General features: G+C 39.5%; 1 protein-coding gene across 6 annotated transcripts in view; it reads right to left on the minus strand.

The window, feature by feature from the left end:
• Window positions 1–23,541, minus strand: part of LOC149241070 (branched-chain-amino-acid aminotransferase 5, chloroplastic-like) — a 209,980-nt gene that overhangs the window by 109,268 nt on the left and 77,171 nt on the right. The window lies entirely within an intron of this gene.

Raw genomic sequence — 23,541 nt, forward strand, 5'->3', positions numbered from 1 at the left:
TGTTGTCCATGCTCCCCCTAAGTACATGCAGAATTCTTTGATTGAGCTCCCCCTTTGTACATGATGAGATGCACTAAACCGTCCATGCTCCCCCTGAGCATATGCAGAGTCTGAAAAAAATATTTTTCAAAAGAATAACATGACTCTATAACTCAACTAAGTGAGTATGACCTTCCTATCACCAATGACTCATGCATACATCAATCTCCCAACCACGTGGGGATATATCAAATTTGACTCATCCACCCAACCAAGTGGGGATATACAGAAATGTAATTACATCATCCTTCCCATGTAAAGTGGGGATACAAATTATCATATGTCCAATAGTAAAAAAGCATATCACACCCTAGGTATAAGTATCTATAGCCATAGTTGTATTCAGCAACCATAATGCCAACAATGCAGAATGTGAGTGGAGGTTAATGCTCCCCCTGAACCTGTGCTACCCATATCAGAGCCTGCACCACTATTTTTCTTTTCTGAAACATATATATGCTACTCGACCCACAGAAACCCGCCTGTGTACGCGACTATACTTCATGAAACACACGTATAATAACCTTTCTTGAAAGAATTGGATTTAACAGCAGGATGATGCAGCAAGTACTTCCAGCTTTTGTCTGAGGTATTCAAATGTGTCTCTAGGCAGTGGTTTAATGAATATATTAGCAACCTGTTCTTTGGAGGGAACATACTCCAATTTGACCTTTGTTCGAGCACTTGTTCTCGTAGAAAATGGTATTTGATGGGTATGTGCTTGGTCTTGGAGTGCATGACTGAATTCTTTGAAATACTGATGGCACTTGTATTATCACATAGAATGGAGATGGGTGGAGTATATGTGATCTAAATGTCTTGCAAGGTTTACATCATCCAAAGTAGTTGTGTGCAGCAAGATGCAGCAGCCACATATTCTACTTCAGCTGTAGATAAAACAATTGAACTTTGTTTCTTGCTGAACCAAGATACTAACCTGGAACCCATATAGAATGCACCACCACTAGTGCTTTTTCTGTCATCAACACTTCCTGCCCAATCTGCATCTGTATATGCATGAAGAGTAAAATCTGTATCTCTAGGATACCATCAACCAAAGTCCTGAGTTCCTTGAAAATATTTGAAATTCTTTTGACTGCCTGAAGGTGTGATTCCTTTGGATTTGCTTGGAATCTTCCAACTATTCCTATTGCATGCAAGATGTCAGGTAGGGTACCTGTTAGATAAAGCAAACTGCCAATCATGGATCTGTAAGTTGATTGATGTACTGCTGTTGATTCATCATTTGAGCTGAGACTGTATCCTGTTACCATTGGGGTACATACCGGTTTAGAATCTTCCATTCGGTACCTTTTCAAGATCTGTTTGAGATATTTGGTTTGTGAAAGAAAAATACCGTCTTTATTTTGTTGAACTTGTAGACCAAGAAAATAGGTAAGTTCACCAAGCAAGGACATTTCAAATTCTTGTTGCATTACTAAGGCAAAATTCTGACTCGTGGATTCTTCATTACTACCAAAAATGATATCATCAACATAAACAATAATAATTAGCAATTTATCAGTTTCAATCTTTGTATATAGATTGCTATCTGCTGAACCTTTTGTAAAACCTTGTTGGTGTAGATATTTGTCAAGACGGTAATACCAGGCCCTTGGAGCCTGTTTCAGACCATAAAGGGCCTTTTTGAGTCTGCATACAAGTTTTGCATCATTTCCAAGAATGAATCCTTCTGGTTGTTCAATATAAACTTCTTCTTCTAAATCTCCATTCAGGAAGGCTGATTTTACATCCATTTGATATACTTTGAATTTCTGAAGGCTAGAAAGAGCAAAAAACATCCTTATGGCTTCAAGTTTGGCAACAGGTGCAAAAGTTTCTTCAAAATCTATACCTTCTTGTTGAGCATACCCTTTACAAACAAGTCTGGCCTTGTTTCTAATGACTTCTCCATTTTCATTCAGCTTTTTTTTAAATATCCATTTCGTTCCTATAATATTTTTATCATGAGGTCTAGGAACTAATTCCCAAGTATCATTCTTTTCAATTTGCTCAAGTTCTTCATCCCTGGCCTTGACCCAACATTCATCTTTGCATGCTTCATTTACATTTGAGGTTTAGTGGAGGATAGTAATGCTAGATAGCTTGAAGTCCCTGTAATAGTTCTTCGTGTTTGTACACCTGCCTCTTTTTCCCCTAAAATTTGAGTTTCTGGATGATTTTTCTGAACATACCTAGACAGAGTCTTTTCTTCTATCATTATCTCTTCTTTTGGTGCTTCATTTGTTTCTTTTTCAATATCATTTTGATTTGATGTGAGAAAATAGTCCCCATCTTCTTCATTGTCATAATCTTCTATTTTTATCTGTTTTGGATTCTTGCATGCTTCATCAACTACAACATCAATGCTTTCAACAAATTTTCCAAGTCTTTTATTATAACATTTATATCCTTTATTTCTGGAAGAATAACCAAGAAGAATACCTTCATCTACTCTGGGTTCAAACTTACCAAGTTTTTCATCAATCCTTTTGATATAACATTTGCTTCCAAAAACTTTAAAGTATTTTACGGTAGGAGTCTTACCATACCAAAGTTCATGTGGATTTTGAGTGCTATTTACCCAAACATTTGCTTGGTTGAGAATAGTTACGGCAGCGAATGCAGCTTCACCCAGAAGGTAGCAGGTGTTCCAGTTCATCTAGCATAGCTCGAGCCATTTGTTGAACAGTTCTGTTCATTCTTTCTACCATTCCATTTTGCTGAGGAGTCCTTGTGGTGGGAAATTGCCTTTTTATTCCATGTTGTTCACAAAAGTCAAAGAATTCATCCGAGATAAATTCCCCTCCTCGATCAGATCTAAGGCATTTGATTTTTCGATCTGATTCATTTTCAACCAAAGCTTTGAAGGCTTGGAACTTTTCAAATGCTTCATCTTTATGCTTTAGAAGACCTATCCAACACATTCTGGAAAAATCATCAATGAACAAAATAAAGTATTCTTCTCCACGAGGTGACTTTTTCCTTGATGGTCCACATAAATCAGTATGGACAAGTTCAAGAGGCTTACTAGCTGACCCTTCTTTTTCAATGAAGTGAGCTCTGGTTTGCTTACCGATTTGACATGGTTTGCATATTGTATTTTCAGGGATGCTGATACCTGGAAGATCACGAACAGCCTTGAATCAACATGCTTTTCTTATTTGAGAAAAGCTTAGATGTCCCAATCTTCTATGCCACAGCGAATTTTCATCATTTTTGCTCACTGTTGTTGTCCTCCCTTGAGTATGTATAAGTTGTTTGGAGTTCTTGTACCTTTGATCACGGTCTCTCCTGTATCAAACTCACGAACAACACATCCATTTGATCGAAACACCACATCATTTCCTTGATCACACATTTGACTGACACTCAACAGGTTATGCTTTAAACCATCTACATACATAACATTTCCAGCTTTAACCTTTTCTTTCAAGAACACAAAGCCTTTAACTTTTATGACAGCAGGAGTGTCGTTTCCAAATGAGACATTCTTTTCCTTTTCTATGGCATTATATGAGTGAAGTTTTTCTTTGTCACTTGTCATGTGTTTTGAGCATCCACTGTCGATGTACCACTGATTTTCTTGTCCTTCTGCATACAAGGCTATACCGCATCTTTCTGTTTGAGATTCTTTCCTTCTCCACATCTTGGGATTTAATGGAGTTTGCTCCTTTTGAGATGTTTACCAAAATTTGCTCCTGCATTCAGATTCTTCATGACCAAAGTTGTTACAAATTGAGCATTCTATTTCATTTTCAAGAAGAGAAAAGTTATTATATGAACTTTTCTTGACCCCTATTACATTCCTTTGATTTCGTGCTTCTCTAGTCATGATGGTTTTGTAAGCAACACATTGAACAGCTTTGTGTCCAAAATTATGACATGAAGTTCCTGCGACTATCAAATCTATTGACCTGGTGATTGTAGTTTCTATTGATATTCATCTTTGGAGCAAATTGAGTATGATTTACCTGAGGTTGGTTGTGGCTTCTATTCATCCTTAGAGTAAATTGAGGTTGATTTACCTGGTGATCTGCTTTATGCCTTCGTTGACGATTGTCATACTGTTCACTGGTCTTTGCTGCATCAAGATAGCTTTTAGTGGAGGTTGATGACTTCTGTGAGTGAGATGCTTCTTCAGTATATCCAAGACCTCTCTTTATCAGAGGAGAACGCTGCACTTTGACAATTTCATTTAAGGCTTCTAATCCTTTAGCAAATCTAAGATTGAGAGATTTCGTCTTCTCAAGATCCTTTCTTAGACCCACAATTTCACATTCTAGTTTTTCATTGTGTTTTTCTTTTTCAGCAAGTTGGTATGTCAAGGTATCTATAATCATATTCTTTTCTTCTAAACAGATTTTGAGTTTAGAGATTTCTTCACGAAGGTCATCCTCTTCTAAAGCATCCCAAGAATTATCATCGTCATAAGCCATTAGAAGTCTATAGTCATTACTAATTTCATCTTCATCACTATTTGATAAACCATCACTATCTTCATGAGTATAGTAACTCTTTTTATTTATAACTTGTTTTCTATTCCATTTTGCATATTCCTTCCCTTTTTCATGTTTATCTTTATGAGGACATTTGGCAGCATAATGATCGACTCTGCCACAGGCAAAGCATTTGAAGGGTAACTTACCTCTAAATCTTCTGGAACCCCGTTGAAGCTTCTTGACAAAGTTTACCTCATCTTCTTCTTCTGAAATATGTCCTGATTCATTGTGTTCTTCCTTTCCTTTTGCTAAAGCTTTAAATGCGGCTTCTCTCACATCTGATGGTCCTCCTTTTCTCATCTCAAAGGAAATTAAGATTCCGTGACGCTGTGTCATAGTGATAGTCTGCAGATCCTGTTTTTCTTCTATGGCAGTCACTTTTGATTCAAATTTAGCAAACAAGGATTTCAAAACTTTCTCAACTAAGGTAACTTCCTTTATTTCTTCACCCAGATTCTTCATACAATTAACAACCTCATCTATACGTAAGAAGTAACTAGCTATACTTTCATCACTATGCATCTTAAGAGTTTCATACTGAATTCTGAGAGTTTGAAGTTTAGCACATTTTACCTGAGAGTCTCCTTCGTAGCTCAGAACAATTTTGTCCCATATTTCTTTGGCTGATTTGAGCTGCATGACTTTGACAAACTATGATTGTGACAGACTTCCCAATAAAGTATTGACAGCTCTGGCATTGGTTTCATATTGCTTTTTACCTGCTGTATCTGTAGGAATTGTTGTTGGAAATGTATATCCTCCTTCCACAATTTCCCAGACATCCGTTCCAAGTGATTGTAGATAGGTTGTGGTTCTTATTTTCCAATAAACAAAATTGCTCCCATCAAAGATTGGTGGTCTGATGGATCCCACGCTTTCTTGATTACTCATGATGATGGATCTCCCTTCAAGCGATCAAGCTTCTTCTGAAGGACCTGATCTGATACCAATTGTTGGAAATAATACTGAGAGGGTGGGTCAATCAGTATTATCAGATCAATAATTTTATTTCCTAAACAGATTTATATACGCTACTTCAGTTAAATGAACTAGCATGTATACACGACTATACTTAAAGGAACCAGCGTATATGCAAAGAACTTTTGATTTAAACAATTTATCATGTATTGAGCTTTAACCAGTATATCAGAGATTTATTAGACAGTGCAGTAAAAACAGAATAAAGCATCACACATAAGCAACACACATGAACACCAAGATATAAGGTGGAAACCCAATGTGGGTAAAGACCACCTGTTGTTGTTGTCTCTGTCTTCTTTTAATAATAAGAAAATCTGTTTACAATCTTGTACTGGTGCAGACTCATATCAATACGCAGGCATCCACCTGTAGAAGGCTACAACCTTCTCTCGTTCTCCAGCAACTATTGGAAGGGAGCTACAACCCCCTAGCTCTTATACTAGCCAATATGTTTACTAGTACGTACGTGCCAGCGTACAGAAAACTCCACTCTTCTACCAGGGACCACATTTCATGAATTTTCAGACTGGATACTCCTGGAACACAACACCACAATCTGAAGGCCACGTTTCATCCAATTTTCATATTGGACCCATCAACAACATTAAAAATCATAACTGCATCAAAATCAACCAATCAATGAAACTCAATCATCACTTTTACAACCCATCATCACTGAAGCGAATCACAATCAATCAATCTGATCATTCAAAACATTGTTACCAGAATACAGTCATCAGAACAGAACCTAGAACTCTGCAACAACATACAGAGACAACTAAAACTTTAAACATCATGCTTCATAAGGTATACGCTACTTCCCTATGTCAAACCAGCGCGTATACACATTGTTACCGAAGGCGTATAGATCTGTAAATTCCAATTTATGATGTATATGCTACTTTGATATGCTGAACCAGCGTGCATATGTTGTTTTACTAAAGCGAACCTGTGTACAGATCTGTAAATGCTAACTTAAAACATCACAACTATTCCAGACTTCAGTCATACCCAAAACATCACATTTACAGAATAAAACATGCATCAATATTCAGATCTAGACTGTTCAAGATCAAACCACATAATGAGAATACTTTTAAGCGTTTATGATCCTGGTTCATCAACCTTCATCAACCATATAGGTGCCTCCTTAGATCAGATCAAACAAACCATCAGAAGCTCATTAACCTGCATATATGATCCAACCCTTCATAAGATGTTCAAATTACATGTACACCTTGGTCTAATGATCTTCTCCCCTTTATATAGTTTTAGTCCTTTCTCAATACCATGGACCAAAACCACTTAGGACCAACACCTTGGACCAAATACCTCGAACCAATTACCTTGGGTCAAATACCTTGGACCAAGAAATACCTTGGATCAAAAACTTTGGTTGTCCAATATATACGCGTTTTTCCTTCTGTGAAAGTGCGTGTGTACGTATACGCTTCTTTTATTCAGTAAACCTGCGTGTATATGCAGCTTTGACAAGGTGAACTTGCGTATATCTCTCTTTCTTCGTTCTTTGGAGTCTGATCTGTAATTCTTTGTTGTTGACCTGCTGCACTGTGATCTTTCATCTGAGTGAGTTGCCATCAAGGGGAACACCTATATCATAATGCCAACAGAGAGGACTATGAAGACACATTTTCTCCAGTTCCTAGGTACACTTCTATTATAATGGTATTGTAGGTTGGAAATTGCATCAGATGGATGTGAAAACTGATTTCCTCAACAAAGTGATTGAGGAAGAAGTGTACATAGAACAACCTCATGGTTTTAAGGTACATAAGAAGGGGGGCTCATGTTTGCAAAATGAAGAAAGCTTTGGATGGACTCAAGCATGAAACTCGAGCTTGGTACTCTCGGATTAATGGAATCCTGATGAGTCTTGGTTTAATCAAGAGCGACGTTGATTCAAATCTATACTACAAGGTTGTTGGAGGTGAGCCTATGATTTTGCTACTATACGTTGATGACTTGTTTCTGATAGGAGCAGAGAATCTCATTCATTAGTGTAAGAGGGAGTTGACCTTTGAGTTCGAGATGAGGATTTAGGGCTGATGCACTACTTCTTAGGATTAGAAGTATGGCAGAAGCCAGGTGAGATCTTCCTTGGACAAGGGAAGTATGTTATTATGATCCTTCAGAGATTTGGGATGATGAACTAAAGTCCATGGCCACTCCCATGGTGACGAACCTAAAGAAGCTAACAGACTCTAAGTCAAATTTGATGGATCCCTCTATGTATCGACGATTGATTAGATCCTTGATATATCTAGTTAATACAAGGTTTGATATTTTCTTTGCAGTGAACACTCTGAGCCAATTCCAAGTGACACTGAGGCATGAGCATTGGATAGTAGCAAAGCATATATTGAGATATCTATGTGATACAGTCAGTTATGGATTGAGATGTCTCAAATGGTGAAGTTTATCTGCAGGGATTCACAGAGTCCAATTGGGCAGGAAGTACAGATGACAGGAAAAGCACATCGAGATGTTTCAGTTTGGGTTCTGTTGTGATCTCTTGGATGAGCCAAAAGCAGACATCCGTCGCACCCAACAATGTTGAAGCTGAGTCTATTGCAGCTACCTTGGCAAGTTATGAAGTAATGTGGCTTCGAAAGCTACTCACATGATTGTTTGATCAAGTGTTGGAACCAACCATGATATATTGTGACAATAAAAGTTGTGTGAAGCTTTCAGAAAACCATGTTTCTCATGATAGGTCAAAGCACTTTGAGATCAAGTACCACTACATACATTTGTAACAATGTACAAAAGGGAGCAATGAAGCTCCAATATGTTTCTACAGACGAGTAGGTCACTGAAATTCCTACAAAGCCTCTACCCAAGGCGAAGTTTCAAGGACAGGCTTGGAGTGGTTGAGAATGCCTCCTTCAATGAGAGGGAATGTTGATGTTGTAGCATCAAAGGGAAAAGATTCTCCCTAGGTCAAGGGTATTGACCAAGTCATAGGTAATGATTGGGAGCCATGTAATGTGGCTAGGGAGATTGGCCCAATGAGCATCAAGGTTCGGAGTGCTCCCTTGTTTAGGGTTTACCTAACCATATTGCCAAGGGTTACTTGGCTAGTGGGTTAAGTGACTGCCTCATATCATCGCGAAAGTACCTTTTACCATTCAATAGCATGTGACGACATGTGGGAATGGTAAATGGGCCCATGGTTTCACCATTTGTTAGGGGGTGAAGACATTGTTCTATTATTGGAAAGAACAATGTCTTCCCAATTTAAAATGTCACTTCTTGGTTTTTTATCTTTTTTTTGTCTCTGTTCATGAGGTATTCTAGAGTCCAGTTCGTTGTTTGCATTTTCACATCTTTCTCGAGTTGCAACAACGCATTTCACCTTTTTCTCGCATAACTAATCAAACTCGCTACGTCTTTTTTGAAGGCCACAGACTAGCGCAAATCAACCATGTAAGATAATAATTTTAGGTAAAAGTTAAATGAGTCTGGATATCAATGCATCTAGTCAAGACCAAAGAGCACGATACCTCGCGAATCACCATATGCGGATGGTTTGATCCTATTCTATTTTCGTTTGGGTGTAAGCACAAAAAATAAGAATTGGAACCAAAAATATAGAGTTTGTACTATGTGGGAAGTTATGAACCTGAACCAGCATGATAAGGAAGGGGTACTCTGAGATTTGACTCTGCATTACTAAGCCCAACAAGACAGATCTAGATAACTTGGTGGTGTTGGAGATAGATCTGGGTGAGTAGGTTCTTCCAGAAGTACCTTCCTTGCTAAGAGGGAGTGTTGAAAATGTAGCGATTAAAGATCTTCTGGCTTGTACCTTAGCCAGCAAATACCTCAATTTGTCTTTCTCTAGCATGAGTGTGAGCTCATGAGTTAGACTTCAATTAAGATCAATGTTGCAGGAAACATCCCCCCGGATCTAAATCCTGATCCGCGATCCATACGGATGCGTGGGGGAAGCGTCGTCCGAAACGTGCTTCGGAAAAACCGAATCGCGTTTCGGTTTTTCTAAAACGTGCTTCGTGCGATGCTTCGGTCGTACGAAGCGCTGCGCTTCGAAGCACGAAGCATACGAATCACATACGATTTCGTACACGCTTCCTCCATTTCCACCACATGGCCAAAGAAACGTTGTTTTTTATTTTTATTTTTATTTTTTTGTATTTTGACTTGTTGGAGATGGATCCACCTTGGGTTAGGGTGAGGAATGAAGGGATTTAAGCCCCCATTCATCTCTCATTTTCTCACTTTGAGCTTATGAGAGTTGGAGAAGAGAAGAGAGGAGAGGAGAAGAGAGGAGAGCTTGGAGGAGTAAAGGAGGAGGAGCTTGGAGGACTTCATCTACAAGAGCTAAAGACGTAAGTGCAAACCCCAAACTCCCTTATCTTTTGGACATTTTTTTGTATTTTTCTCCACCCTCTCCTACTCTTTCCCATTGTTTCTACTTGCTCATTTAATTGCAGGTTGTCCACCACCTATATCCATATTCCAAGATGGTGTTCTTTTGGCTTCTATGTATCATTCCACTTTTGGTTTTAAGTTTTAACGATGGCAAGGGGAAGTAGGAATAGAAGGGAAGAAGCACAAGAGGACAGTGGTCCCAATATGAGTGACCCAATATATGATGAGGAGGAAGGGTTTGAAGAGGAAGGGGATGAAGTTGAACCTGAAGGGGAAACTGAAACACTAGAGGGGAAGCTGCATTAACACCCTTGTGGAACTATGTGACCAAAATTGAAGGGGGAAAGGGTGGTGGAAGCTACAAATTTTTGTGTCCTCATGGTTGTCATGGAGGAAAACCATTTAGTGGTTCATATACCCGTGTGAGGAGGCATCTTTGTGGGGTGATGGACAATGATGATAAAAAGGGCGTTGTGGGGATACAAATTTGCCCAAACATTTCATCTGAACAAAGAAGAATATACATTCAAATAGAGGAGGCTACACAACAAAAAAGCAAGAAACAAAAAACTCATTCTGAATCAAGTGCAACCTCTAGATTTGGTAGCTCATCTCCTCATGGTACTTCTGGAAGCTCTGGAGGTAAAAGAACAATAGGGGATTTCCTTAATGTTGCTAAGAGGGATGATGTGGATGGAAAGATAGTCCGATTTCTTTGTGCTTGTGGTGTACCATTCAATGTGCTTCGCTCCCCCTATTGGCATGAAATGCTAAAGGCCATCAATGAAGCCCCAAAAGGATACAAGTCCACCAGCTATAAGAAAGCTAGAACAGTGTTATTAGAAAGAGAAAAACAAAGGTTCAAAGAGCTTTGACACGTTTTACAAATGAGTGGGTAGATTGTGGGGTATCCATTGTATCAGATGGGTGGACAAATATTAGAAACCAACATTTGATAAATGTTCTTGGTGTTTCTGCTAGTGGTGCAGTATTTATTACATGTCATGACTCCTCCATCAATGCATCTTCCCAAAACATTGCAGATCTCCTATTGCAATCAATCAAAGATGTTGGTCCGAATAATGTGGTTCAAGTGATCACAGATAATGCAGCAAATTGTAAGGCAGCAGGAAAAATTATTGAGCGTACTCATCCACACATCTTTTGGTCTGGGTGCCTGGTTCACACATTGAACCTTTTGATGCATGATATTGTGAAGCATAAAGAATGTGGGTGGATTAATGAGCTTTACAGGAGAGGGCAGCAACTCATTAAATTCATCACAGGGCATACAAGGGTAAACTACTTCTGGCACTTACTCCAAATTGCAGTTGCTTAAACTTGCAATGACAAGATTTGCTAGTTATTACCTCACCTTTAGGCGGCTAGTGAAGGTGAGACAAGCTTTAACTAATATGGTGTGTGCTGAAACATGAGATGAAATTAACACTGATAGAGATGGTGCTAATGCAGCCAAGGACACTATTCTTGACATGTACTTTTGGTCACAGGTTAAGTATGTTTTGCAATTCACCAAACCAATTTATTACATGTTCAAGTTTGGAGATTCAGATCGACCAATAATTGGGGAGGTGTATGAGCAAATGGATAGCATGTTGGGGTAGATTAAAGACATTGTTGAGCCTAGAGATATCACCTTGTACAATTATATTCGTGTAGAGGTGGAAAACCGATGGGAAATGCTAAATGTTCCAGTGCATGCATTAGCATATGTTTTGACACCTAAATACTATCATCCATCATGGCTTTCAACACCAGCACCTGGGGGGGGAAGCAGAAAAAAACCACACCAAGATCAAGAGGTTCACAAAATATATGATTGCATTGAGTAAATTAGTCCCTGATGAGGAGGAGGTTGCCATCGTATGGAGACAGTTGAGCAACTATACGCTTAACACTGGTACATTTGGGAGCATGCATGCAATTAGAGATCGAGAGACTTTTTCTTCTCTTGAGTGGTGGAACATGCATGGAGGGGCTAATCCACTTCTACAGACTTTGGGATTGCGGGTGCTATCACAGGTGGTAAACACTTCTTCTGCAGAGAGGTGTTGGAGCTCTTATTCTTTCATCCACAGTGTTAAAAGGAACAGGTTGAGTTTAGACCGGGCAGAGAGCTTGGTTTATGTTCATTACAACTTGCGATTGTTGTCCCATTACTGTGATGATGCAAATACTAATAAAGACCTTAAGATTCGGGACAAGAATCCAGAGGAGCCCAATTTGGAGGATGGAGTGTTGCGATTAGAGCAATTAGAGGATGCTCTTATCCACGCATGTCCATTGTGGTATCAATTTTCCTTATAAAGCATTTCTCTAATTCATGTTTTTAATTTTTTTTGTTAACTAGTGTTTTTTTCTGTATGAATTTTTTTAGCGATTCCAGGATGATGATGATCGTGTTGAGATGCCACCCCCATCTAGTCCCTTGGTTCCTAGCAGTGTTGCAGGAAACGTCCCCCCCCTCCCCCCCGCAGATCTAAACCCCGATCTGCGATCCGTACAAATGCGTGGGGGAAGCGTCGTCCGAAACGCGCTTCGGAAAAACCGAAACGTGTTTCGGACTAATAAACACGCTTCCTGGAAATTCCGGAAGCGTGTGACCGGAACGCATTTCATTTTTTCCAAAACGTGCTTCGTATGGTGCTTCGACCGTACGAAGCACCGCGCTTCAAAGTACAAAGCGTATGGATCGCGTACGATTCCGTACACGCTTCCTCCATTTCCGTCGGGCAACCAAAAAACGCTTTTTTTTAATTTTCTTTTATTTTTTTTTATTTTGACTTGTTGGGGTGGGTCCACCTTGGGTTAGGGTGAGGAATGAAGAGATTTAAGCCCCCATTCATCTCTCATTTTCTCACTTTGAGTTTATTAGAGTTGGAGAAGAGAGGAGAAGAGAAGAGAGGAGAGGAGAAGAGAAGAGAGCTTGGAGGAGTGAAGGAGGAGGAGCTTGGAGTAGGAGCTTGGAGGATTTCATCTACAAGAGCTAAAGAGGTAAGTGCAAACCCCAAACTCCCTTATTTTTTTGACATTTTTTTGTATTTTTCTCCTCCCTCTCCTACTCATTCCCATTGTTTCTACTTGTTCATTTAATTGCAAGTTGTCCACCACCTATATCCATATTCCAAGATGGTCTTCTTTTGGCTTCTATGTATCATTCCACTTTTGGTTTTAATGATAGCAAGGGGGAGTAGGAATAGAAGGGAAGAAGCAAAAGAGGACAGTGGTCCCCAATATGAGTGACCCAATGCATGATGAGGAGGAAGGGGATGAAGTTGAACCTGAAGGGGAAACTGAAACACCAGAGGGGAAAGCCGCATTAACACCCTTGTGGAACTATGTGACCAAACTTGAAGGGGGAAAGGGTGGTGGAAGCTACAAATATTTGTGCCCTCATGGTTGTCATGGAGGAAAACCATTTAGTGGTTCATATACCTGTGTGAGGAGGCATCTTTGTGGGGTGATGGACAGTGATGATAAAAAGGGTGCTGTGGGGATACAAATTTGCCCAAACATTTCATCTGAACAAAGAAGAAAATACATCCAAATCGAGGAGGCTACACAACAAAAAAGCAAGAAACAAAAAACTCATTCTGAATCAAGTGCAACCTCTAGATTTGGTAGCTCATCTCCCCATGGTACTTTTGGAAGCTCTGGAGGTAAAAGAACAATAGGGGATTTCCTTAATGTTGCTGGGAAGGATGATGTGGATGGAAAGATAGTCCGATTTCTTTGTGCCTGAGGTGTACCATTCAATGTGCTTCGCTCTCCTTATTGGCATGAAATGGTAAAGGCCATCAATGAAGCCCCAAAAGGATACAAGTCCCCCAACTATGAGAAAGCTAGAACAGTGTTATTAGAAAGAGAAAAAGCAAAGGTTCAAAGAGCTTTGAAACGTTTTACAAATGAGTGGGTAGATTGTGGGGTATCCATTTATCAGATGGGTGGACTGATAAATGTTCTTGGTGTTCCTGCTAGTGGTGCAGTATTTATTACATGTCATGACTCCTCCTCCATCAGTGCATCTTCCCAAAACATTGCAGATCTCCTATTGCAATCAATCAAAGATGTTGGTCCGAATAATGTGGTTCAAGTGATCACAGATAATGCAGCAAATTGTAAGGTAGCAGGAAAAATTATTGAGCGTACTCATCCACACATCTTTTGGTTTGGGTGCCTGGTTCACACATTGAACCTTTTGATGCATGATATTGTGAAGCATAAAGAATGTGGGTGGATTAATGAGCTTTACAGGAGAGGGAAGCAACTCATTAAATTCATCACAGGGCATACAAGGGTAAACTACTTCTATGGCACTTACTCCAAGTTGCAGTTTCTTAAACTTGCAAAGACAAGATTTGCCAGTTATTACCTCACCTTTAGGCAGCTAGTGAAGGTGAGACAAGCTTTAACTAATATGGTGTGTGCTGAAACATGGGATGAAATTAACATTGATAGAGATGGTGCTAATGCAGCCAAGGACACTATTCTTGACATGTACTTTTGGTCACAGGTTAAGTATGTTTTGCAATTCACCAAATCAATTTATTACATGATCAAATTTGGAGATTCAGATTGACCAATAATTGGGGAGGTGTATGAGCAAATGGATAGCATGTTGGGCCAGATTAAAGACATTGTTGAGCCTAGAGATATCACCTTGTACAATTATATTCGTGCAGAGGTGGAAAACCGCTGGGAAATGCTAAATTTTCGATTGCATGCATTAGCATATGTTTTGACACCTAAATACTATCATCCATCATGGCTTTCAACACCAACAATTGGGGGGGGGAAGCAAGAGAAAGCCACACCAAGATCAAGAGGTTCACAAAAAATATATGATTGCATTGAGTAAATTAGTCCCTAATGAGGAGACTACCATGGTACGGAGACAGTTGAGCAACTATACGCTTAACACTGGTCCATTTGGAAGCATGCATGCAATTAGAGATCGAGAGACTTTTTCTTCTCTTGAGTGGTGGAACATGCATGGTGGGGCTACTCCACTTCTACAGATTTTGGCATTGTGGGTGCTATCACCGGTGGTAAACACTTCATCTGCAGAGAGGTGTTGGAGCTCTTATTCTTTCATCCACAGTGTTAAAAGGAACAGGTTGAGTTTAGACCGGGCAGAGAGCTTGGTTTATGTTCATTACAACTTGCGATTGTTGTCCCATTACTGTGATGATGCAAAGACTAATAAAGACCTTAAGATTTGGGACAGGAATCCAGAGGAGCCCAATTTGGAGGATGGAGTGTTGCGATTAGAGCAATTAGAGGATGCTCTTATCCAGGTATGTCCATTGTGGTATCAATTTTCCTTATAAAGCATTTCTCTAATTCATGTTTTTAATTTTTTTTGTTAACTAGTGTTTTTTTTGTATGAATTTTTTGAGCGATTCTAGGATGATGATAATCGTGTTGAGATGCCACCCCATGCAAGGGGTTCGTCTTCATCAGTTTCAGTGCCACAACTTCCACAAGCACCACCTTCTTCATTGCCACCACGTGGAGGCCCATTGCCATGTTTTCTTCGTGGTGGAAGGACGAGAGATTAGTAGATATATTCACAATTTACTACTTTTGTCATAGATTAATCATTAGACTTGTAGGCTTGTGAATTTGAACCTTTTTTGTCTTGGCGGTGACCAAGTGACATATTTTGTAAACATTATTATTTGAATTTTGGACATGACAAATGTTGACAGTTGCTCACTTGCTAGATAAATCATAATATGCTCTATGTTTTATGTTTTATAATATTCTTAAAAGTTTCATGTTTTATAATATGCTTAAAAATTTGATGTATGTTTGTAATTGCTAGAATATAGATGGTTGATGTTCGAATAATTAATCATTGATGTACATACTAGTAACTACAATGGAATCATGGATGCCATATCTATCTTGATTTATGCAAAAATATGCATGTTTTCATGTCTTCTACAACTAATTTGGTATTTGGGATGTTTGTTTTTTGTATAAATGCAAAGAAATATAAATATATATATATAGTAGATGCTTCGCTTCCTAGATTTTTGGAAAATGACGCTTCCGCATCCCCGCTTCCAAACAACATCCCCGTTTCGTCCCCGCCTCATGTAACATTGATTCCCAGGTTCCATGGTTCAACACCAACAGCGAGGGGTTCGTCTTCATTAGTTTCAGTGCCACAACTTCCACAGGCACCATCTTCTTCATTGCCTCCACGAGGAGGCCCACCGCCACATTCTCTTCGTGGTGGAAGGAGGAGAGATTAGTAGATATATTCACAATTTACTACTTTTGTCATAGATTAATCATTAGACTTGTAGGCTTGTGAATTTGAACCTTTTTTGTCTTGGCAGTGACCAAGTGACATATTTTGTAAACATTATTATTTGAATTTTGGACATGACAAATGTTGACAGTTGCTCACTTGCTAGATAAATCATAATATGCTCTATGTTTTATGTTTTATAATATGCTTAAATGTTTTATGTTTTATAATATGCTTAAAAATTTGATGTATATTTGTAATTGCTAGAATATAGATGGTTGATGCTCGAATAATTAATCATTGATGTACATACTAGTAACTACAATGGAATCATGGATGCCATATCTATCTTGATTTATGAAAAAATATGCATGGCTTCATGTCTTCTACAACTAATTTGGTATTTGGGATGTTTGTTTTGAGTATAAATGCAAAAAAAATTAAAAATAAAAATAAAATATATATATATAGAGTAGACGCTTCGCTTCCTAGATTTTTGGAAAATGACGCTTCCACGTCCCCGCTTCCAAAAAACGTCCTTGTTTCGTCCCCACTTCGTGCAACATTGGTTAGGATGAGTTTATTTCCAGTTTACTAGAATGATCATCAAGATAGCATGCATAGACTAGGAGCTTCAGTTAAGTGGAGTCTTCATCAGTTTCACTACAGAACGAGGTGGCAGTTAAAAATTCAGTTAAGGCGAGTTAGTATTCAGTCTTGATCGAAGGGAGTATGAGTTAAGACTCCAAGTGTTGATTGGAGTGAGAAAGAGTATCACTCTTAGTCAACTCGCTATCAAAACTCGACTTCTAAAATTGAAGTGGGCCTTCCTTGCATGCTCGAATTGGGTCTATAAAGAGGAGGACAAAGGTACATATTTTACACAAGTTTGTGAGATAATCTTTGATTGTGGAGAGCGCAAAATTGAGAGCTTGCGTACTAAGAAATAGGAGATCACAAGTGCGCAAGCAAATAGGGATTTGTGCTAAAGAATAGGAGCTCCTTTGTGCGCTAGGAAATAGGAGGATTTGTGCAAGGAAATAGGGGCTTTAGTGCGCATGAGAATAGGAGCAGGATCAAGGGATTTGTAGGGTGATTCAAGGTTATTCAATAGGGGAACAATTGTGTGCTAGATGGCTAAGATCAAGCAGAGATCAAGGCAGGCCAAGATCAATTGTATCAACTGAGATTAGTGAGAAGAAGCATAACGCTTTCTCAAAGACAAATTGCTTTGTAATAGATCCAATTGCTCAAGAAAAATCAATAAAATACCACAACAAAGAACACAAGTTTTCCCTTTTGGGTTTCTTGGGTAAACAAGTCTGTCAATTGTGATTGTGTTTTTATCGCTCAATTATTTTCCATTGCTTATAAATTGTTAAGAAACTCTATATCTTGGTGAGAGTAAATTTGGTTTTATCTTTCAGTTGCCTAATTTTCAGTGATTCATCTAAGTAGTTGCAAAGTTTCATGAAAATGTAATTTTTTTTATGTATATTTATGTTCATAACACTGAATGATGGAATTGTTGATAATTTCATGAGTTTTGAGATCATTTCAAGAGTTGTTGTGGATGTTGCAGTGAAATGATGTATGAAAAAGCACCCATGTTTTGATGGAATACAAAAAATATCTATTGGGAGAACAAAGTTACATAAAGAGATGACTTGGATATGGCAATGAAAGCAAGCAATAATGAAGATAGGGACTACTACCTACATAAGTGAAATTGAGCATTATGTTGAACTTCTATATTTTGGAAATTTGACAATTATAAGAACTATTTCATAATTAGGCTAAAATATATAGAGATGATTCATAATATTTGTATGCTTATGCATTGACATAGGTTGATGGTGGATCTACCTAGAAAAGGAAAATGATAAACATTGTAAAGCTACAAAGCTTAAGAAGAAAGCTACTATGATGACATTGGACCTAGGTGATTGCCATAAGTTATCAATCGAATAGATTCTACCAGTGAATGCATAGAAGCAATAATCTATAAGTTGGCACTCTTTTTACACATGAAAGCTTTGGAAAGATGGATCACCCAAGGGATCGTTTAAAAGAGAAAGGGACGCCTACACCTAGAAGGGTGAGTGTGTGAAGGGAGAGGCAACTTAAATGAATATGCTATTAAAAATTCAGGAGGCATGATTGCTAGGATAAGGAAGGTTGTGTTAGAAAGGATAGTGAGCTAAAATCTTGCAAAGAAATATTCATACAAATAAGTATTAGATTAAAATTGCATACTTATTTCAATAATATGAATAGACACACTCACATTAGAGTGTTGAAAAATCTTGTGAAGGGAATAACTGTTGCATAAAAATGGCTATAACAAGCATATTTTTCTTGATTATTTTTATTAGAACAATTGAAGAATGAAGATATTGTTCTATTATTAGAAAGAAGAACATTAAGGATGGTGTTCTTCTAAGGGTGGGAGGAATGTAATACCTATTGATTTCTGGTAGCATCAGATGTGCTCTAAGTCTCAAATTTTGAAAGGAGGCTTGGACACATGTATTCCAAAGAACCCAAAAAGCATTTTGGGAAATTCCACCCAGAAACAATTTTATTAAAATAATTAATTATTTTTAATGGGGCCCTAAGTCTAAACTTAAGAAAATAAAATAATTAAAGGGTATTAATATAAAATGTGGGTGTAACTTCTAGAAGAAGACAAGCATCAAGCAGAAATGATCTTAGCCATTGATTAGCTTCTAATATGGGTCGTTGAATGTCAACGAGGAGATTATTTATGGCAGCTTAAGGGACTTGGAAGACACACAGAGTAAGTTCAGAAGTTCGATTTTCTGAAGCAGAGCAGCTGTCAGGAGAATATCGATAGTGAGCTTATGCAGTGAGGGGTAGGGATAGTTAGACTGGAGTATCTTCTCTAGAGCCCAGGATACGCAGCAGAGAGACACCAGAGGAGGCAACACAGGAACTAGACGCTGAGCCAGAAGGGCTCACGTAGAAGTACTGCAGTTCTCCAAGCAGAAGTCCGAATTTGCTGAGGGAGATGACATTTTTGAGCCGGGAGGGCTGGAAACTGCTCCAGAAGACAAATAGATTCCCAGTTGAGCTGACTCAGAGCCTTAGAGGTTGACGTTGGGTCCATGCAGAGGCAGCGCAGAAATAGTCGGGGACACATTGGTTTAGCTACCGAATCAGCCGGAACTTACAAGGTAAAGTGAGGTAATCTCACAAAAATTTTCTACCAGTTTATTTCTCTATAACTGGACTGTCGGGAGGGCATCCACAGTTGTATTCAGAAAACTACTACATAGTAATTAAAACCCTCAGATCTATTGCACCGGTTTTACCGCATTGGGTTTTTCCGGTGACATTTGTCCAAAAAATACTGTGTCATTTGTGTTGTATCTTTCTCTATTATTTTGTTCTTGATTTGGGCATATTATTTAATTGGTGTAGGCTGCAACGTATTAGCTTTGATATTTGCTGTAAAGCAGTAAATAATTTGTTTTAGTAATTAACAAATAGGGGAAGTTTAATCAGTTGTTGTAGTAGGGATTCCGGTTTGTGGAATTTTCACATGGTATCAGAGCGAGTGTAGGTGAAGCAAGAAGAACAGTGCCAAAGAACCCAACGCTGAGAAGAAGAGGGAGATCGAAATAGCTGCAGAAGGCAGCAGTTCGAAACCCCAGAAGGTTTGCGTAGTCCAAGCCGAGACGGTAGAATTTCAAGGCAGTGTCTCTCTGAGTGAGTCAACAGAGAGAAGGGCTTCCAGATCGAAATCTTGCCATGGCAGAGGGAGTAGCACTGAAGTCTCAGCGTAAGGAGGAGCTGGTGGGGCGCAGTTTTTCTGCTGGCCGTTTTGCTAGGCAGAAAGACGTCAGAAGAGAAGAGAAGCACAGTGAAGGAACCTTTCCTCAGTAGACTTCCCGCCAAGAAGTCCATTTTCTTATTGGTTGAGTAACAACAGTAAGAAGCAGAGAGGAGCAGTTCAACAGTTTTCATGGTAGAGATGGAAACCAGTGGCTTGAAAGATCAGGACAAGTTGGATGGGGCATCCAACTACGTCATCTAGAAGGCGAGAATGTCATTCCTTCTAGATGAGCATGCTCTCAAGACATATGTCGACAGCATGGTGGTTGTGCCTGCACATGCAGATCCGTTGAAGAAGTACAAGGCAGAAATGGCGAAGGCAAAGCGAACGATCCTCGACGAAGTGAAGGATCATGTAGTCTATCACATCGTTAGCAGAGGGACTACTAAGGAGATGTAGGATGCATTGTCTGTGTTGTATCAGGGATCTTTCGAGCAGCGGAAGATGTACCTTGAGCAGAAACTGAGATCTGCTCAGATGCAGAAGGGGGAGCGTGTGGATCCATTCCTCACGAAGCTTCAGGAGACCCGAGATGAGTTATCAGCTGTGGGGTCTACACCTCAAGATTCCGAGTTGGTTAGACTAGCCCTCAATTCTGTCTCAAATGAGTGGCAAGTCTTTGTCCAGAGTATCTTGGGCAGGGCGACTTTGCTGAATTGGGATGAGATGTGGGCAACTCTTAAGCAAGAGGAGTTGAGGAGAGACTTGGTCAAGTGTAAGCTTGACGAAAGCAGCAACAGTGGGTCGAAGCCCAAGGAGGGGGAGGAGAATATAGCCCTTGCATCGAAGGGACAGTAGGAGCAGCGGAAACGTAAGAAGGACATCTCGAAGATAAAGTGCTTCAGGTGTGGTGAGATGGGTCACTACGCAACACAGTGTCCTCTCAAGAAGAAGGACAAAGATGAGAAGCACGATCCGAAGGCTGCACTCGCGAAGATCGAGGAGGAGGAGTTCTCCATGACAACTGAGATACCTCCAGGAGGGAGGTGGGTTGATTTGGATCTATATTTCGAAGGAGTTTCAGATGGGCAGGATCCTTGAGGATTCCACCTCTTGGATCAATACCTTGATACGGGAGCCCAATTATGTGGTAGAAGGATGGACTAGTGTCGAATGGTGCTAAGGAGTGCCGGAAAGATAGTTGCAGTGGCTAGCAGTGCCAGAGACTAAACAACGCAGAGCAAAGTTGGCAACAGTGCAAATGGCACAGAGCAGAGGTCAGCAGCAGAGCAGTAGATTCAGAGGGTCAGCGCAGAGACTAGCAGCAGTCAAGCTCCAGCATTCACATGGTATCATACTGAACACAGTTAGGTCAGTAATTTGGGATGTTTTTCCGTTGCTAATGCAGTAGCAGCAGCAGTGTGCAGTGCAAGAGCAGTTGGCAATGGCAATGCCAGCAGCAGCACGGATGCAGAAATTCAAAGCAAGTTGCAGTACGAATGGAGGGTTGACAGTGGCTAGGTCAACAACAATACAAGTGCAACATTTGCACAATGGTTGATGGGCAGCATGTCAAACATCAGCAGAACAGAAGGAGATGTTACAAAACAAGGTGATGCTCCAGCGGGGTGCATTGCTAGAGCACATTCCTCGCTAAGAGGGAGTGTTGATTTCTAGTAGAATCGGATGTGCTCTAACTCTCAAATTTTGCGGGGAGGCTTGGGCACATGTATTCTAAAGAACCCATAAAGCGTTTTGGGAAATTCCACCCAGAAACAATTTTATTAAAATAATTAATTATTTTTAAAGGGACCCTAAGTCTAAACTTAGGAAAATAAAATAATTAAAGGGTATTAATATAAACTGTGGATGTAACTTCTAGAAGAAGACGAGGATCAAGCAAAAATGATGTTAGCCATTGATTAGCTTCTAATTTGGGCCGTTGAATGTCAACGAGGAGATTATTTAAGGAAGCTTGAGGGTCACTTGGAAGACACACAGAGTGAGTTCAGAAGTTCGATTTTCTAAAGCAGAGCAGCTGCCGGGAGAATATCGATAGTGAGCTTGTGCAGTGAGGGGCAGGGATAGTTGGGTTGGAGTATCTTCTCCAGAGCCCAGGATACGCAGCAGAGAGGCAGAGAGACACCAGAAGGAGGCAGCACAAGACCCAGGAGGGGTTGACACTGAGCCAGAAGGGCTCACGCAGAAGCAATGCAGTTCTCCAAGCAAGAGTCTAAATTTGCTGAGGTAGCTGATATTTTTGAGCCAGGAGGGATGGAAATTGCTCCAGAAGGCAAATCGATTCCCAGTTGAGCTGACGCAGAGCCTTAGAGGCTAACGCTAGGTCCACACAGAGGCAACGCAGAAATAGTCAGGGACACCTTGGTTTAGCTGCCGGATTAGTCGAAACTTGCTGGGTAGAGTGAGGTAATCTCACAAATTTCTTCTGCCAGTTTATTTCTCTGTAACTGGATTGTCGGGAGGGCATCCAAAGTTGTATTCAGAAAACTACTGCATAATAATAAAAACCCTCAGATCTATTGCACCGGTTTTCCCGCATTGGGTTTTTCCGAGGACATTTGTCCAAAAAATATTGTGTCATTTGTGTTGTATCTTTCTCTATTGTTCTGTTCTTGTTTTGGGCATATTATTTAATTGGTGTAGGCTGCAGTGTATTAGCTTCGATATTTGTTGTAGGAAGCAGTAAATAATTTGTTTTAGTAATTAACAAATAGGATAAGTTTACTCAGTTTCTGCAGTAGGGATTCCAGTTTGCGGAATTTTCACAATACCCGCTATGAGCATGAATGTAAAGAGTAAGTATGTAGTAAGCGGATAAGTTGTTTATGTTTTATTACTTTGGAATTTATATAAAATAAAAATGATAACATAAAAAGGTGCACTTGGAGTTATATATGATCGTAATGAAACAATAAGATGTGAAATAGGGAGCGGTCAGTAAAATAGTATTATATTGAGGTTGCCAAGTGTCTAGCTCCCAAGCTTTCACATCCCTTTACATTATTTTTCTTATTCTTATTTCTCAAGCTCTATGAAGAGGAGCACATGGTCTCCATGCAAGTCATACATTCATGCAAGCCTTAGGAAGTGATTCATTCCACCTTTGGGAAAAATAATTCATTCATTCTCTCATAGGGGAAAAGCCATAGAAGAGGTTGCCATTCGAGTATGTTGATAGACCATGCACATATGTTGAGAGATCCATTGGTAGGCTAGGATGCTGACATGTTAAACCATAGAAGACAATGCTACTATAACAGTACATTGTGAGACAATTCATGTACATTGAGATGACACAAGCATGCTGGTTGTTAGTGCTGAGATTGCATTGTGCCCAAAAGTATGGTGTTGCCATAAGTCTAGTCATTATGATTGTATGAGGATAACCATGGTTATGAGTGTTTGTAATTGTTATAGCTGAGATTTCTTGGCTTCCAACACCAAAGATTTTCTTGGCTAGGTTGCATTATAGCATTAGAGGGAAGTGGAATAGGCTGAGGGAT

The sequence above is a fragment of the Pinus tabuliformis genome, chromosome 8 (genome assembly GCF_031772625.1).
Source record: "Pinus tabuliformis cultivar Carrire ecotype Pingquan chromosome 8, CPIR1, whole genome shotgun sequence".
Lineage (NCBI taxonomy): Eukaryota > Viridiplantae > Streptophyta > Pinopsida > Pinales > Pinaceae > Pinus > Pinus tabuliformis.